Genomic DNA, 2,542 nt, shown 5'->3' with positions numbered 1-2,542 from the left:
GAAGAGCGCAATGATGGTGCCAACTTGGGCCAGTGAAGCAACGTCCTCCACAACTAGACTAAAGAACAAAAAAGGACAGCAACTTGTCTGTTCCCCTTCCCCCAATTCCCCAGCGTTGTTCCCATCCCCCAATTCCCCAATAAAAATCTTAAAAAAAAATTGATCATTTATCTTGTTGCTCTTGCCAGTATCCTATCTCAATTCAATCTGATGGGGAATCAAGAAAAGCCCAAGACAAAGACATTTTGTTTCTGAAGATTAGGTTTTTCATTTACTGTAAGCGCTTCTGTTTTTCCTTAGAAGTGATTCCAAATGCGAGGCACAGAAACTTTGTGCACAGATGCTCCTGGGCTCTGGGGGAGGGGCGGCAACTCGAGAGGCACCAGAGACATACAAGGAAAGACTGAGTTGTGCGGCTTCTGAGTGAGGGCTGGAGGGACAGCCACCATTGTCCCTGTGTGGAGCCTGCCTCCTGGTTCACCTTTATTCATCTAACTAGAATTGGAGCTAAATTAACGTTTAGATAATTTTATATATTGTACTCAATATTAAGCTGCCATTTACAATTACTACAATGTGGAGAAAACTGCTCTAATGGGTGGAGGGAAAAGTTGGTTATAATTGGAGTGTGCAGAATGATCTCAACTACTTTGAAAATATATACGTAGATGACTAGGAGGAAATCTGCTAAAATGTGACAGTTCTTGCTTCTGGTCAAAATTAAAAAAAGATTTTCTGAGGGCCAGTGGGGAAGCGCAGTTGATTAAGAATGCGAGCTCTGAACAACAGGGTCACCAGTTCGATTCCCACATGGGCCAGTGAACTGTGCCCAAGCTGAGCTGCCAACGGGCGGCCGGATGGCTCAGCTAGTGAGAGCACATTCTCTTAACAACAAGATTGCTGGTTCGACTCCCACATGGGATGGTGGGCTGCGTTCCCCGTCCCCCTCGCCCCCCACAACTAGATTGAAAGTGGTGACTGGACTTGGAGCTGAGCTTGCGCCCTCCACAACTAAGATTCAAGGACAACTTGACTTGGAGCTGATGGGTCCTGGAAAAACACAATATTCCCCTTCCCCAATTCCCTAACACTGTTCCCTTCCCCAATTCCCCAATAAAATCTTAAAAAAAAAAAAAGAAAAAGATTTTTCTGCTTCATAATTTCCTGCCCTGAACAAATTTTATACAATGAGAATATATTTTCTAGTAAAAACTTATGTGTTTTTGAATTTTTAGTTTGAAATGATGATAGATTCACAGGAAGTTGTGAAAATTGTGCAGAGAGGTCCTGTGTACCCTTCACCCAGTTTTGCCCAATGGCAATATCTGGCATAACTGTAGTACATCATCAAACCAGGAAATGGACATTGGCACAATCCATAGACTATATTTAGATTTTTCCAGTTTTACATGTACTCGTGTATGTGAGTAGTTCTATGCAGTTTTTATCACGTGTTGATTTGTGTGACCACCTCCACAGAACTGTTTCATCATCATCAAAATCTTCCTTGTGCTACCTCTACAGTCACCGGGTCCTTCCTGCCTCCCTACCCTGTCACTAACCCCTGGCAACCATTCATCTGTTTTCCATCTCTAAAATATCATTTCAAAATTGTTAACATAAATGGAATTGTGCAGTATGTGACCTTTTGAGATTGGCTTTTTGTCACCAGCATAATGTCCTTGAGAGCCATTCAAGTTGTTGCCAACAGTTTGTTCCTTTTTATTGCTGAGCAGTACGGATATTCCATAGTTTGTTTATCCATTCAGCCACTGAAGGATATTTGGCTTATTCCCAGTTTTTGACTATTACAAATTAAAATTACTACAAACATTCGTGTACAGGTTTTTGTGTGGACATAAGTTTACATTTTTCTGGCATAAGTGCACAGGAATGCAATTGCTGGATCATATGGTATGTTTAGTTTAAGAACCTGCCAAACCGTTTTCCAGAGTGCCCGTACCATTTTACATTTCCACCAGCAATGCACAACAGATCCAGTTTCTCTGCATCCTCACTGGCATTTGGTGTTGTCATATTTTATTTTGGCCTTTCTAGTTGGTGTGAAGTGATATCTCATTGTGGTCATAATTTGCATTTCCCTAATGACCAGTGATGTTGAAAATCTTTTTCTGTGTTTATTTGCATTCCATATATTCTCTTTGGAAAAATACATGTTCGTATCTTTTGCCCATTTTAAAGTGAATTGATTGTATTTTACTGCTGAGTTTTGAAGAGTTTATATATTCTAGGTACAAGATCTTTGTCATATATGTGGTTTGCATATATTTTCTCCCAGTCTATAGCTTGTCGTTTCATCTTCTTAACAGGGTCTTTTGTAGAGCAAATAATTTTAATTTTTTTAAAAACATTTTAAATTTTGATGCAGTCAAATTTATCAATATCCCTTTTGTGGATTATGCTTTTTTTATTTTTAAAAATTTTGATTGGGGAATTGGGGGGATGGGAACAGTGCTGGGGAATTGGGGAAAGGGGAACAGACAAGTTGCTGTCGTTTTGTTCTTCAATCTAGTTGTGGAGG

The sequence above is a fragment of the Hipposideros armiger genome, unplaced genomic scaffold (genome assembly GCF_001890085.2).
Source record: "Hipposideros armiger isolate ML-2016 unplaced genomic scaffold, ASM189008v1 scaffold_7, whole genome shotgun sequence".
Lineage (NCBI taxonomy): Eukaryota > Metazoa > Chordata > Mammalia > Chiroptera > Hipposideridae > Hipposideros > Hipposideros armiger.
This window is presented reverse-complemented; position numbering follows the sequence as displayed.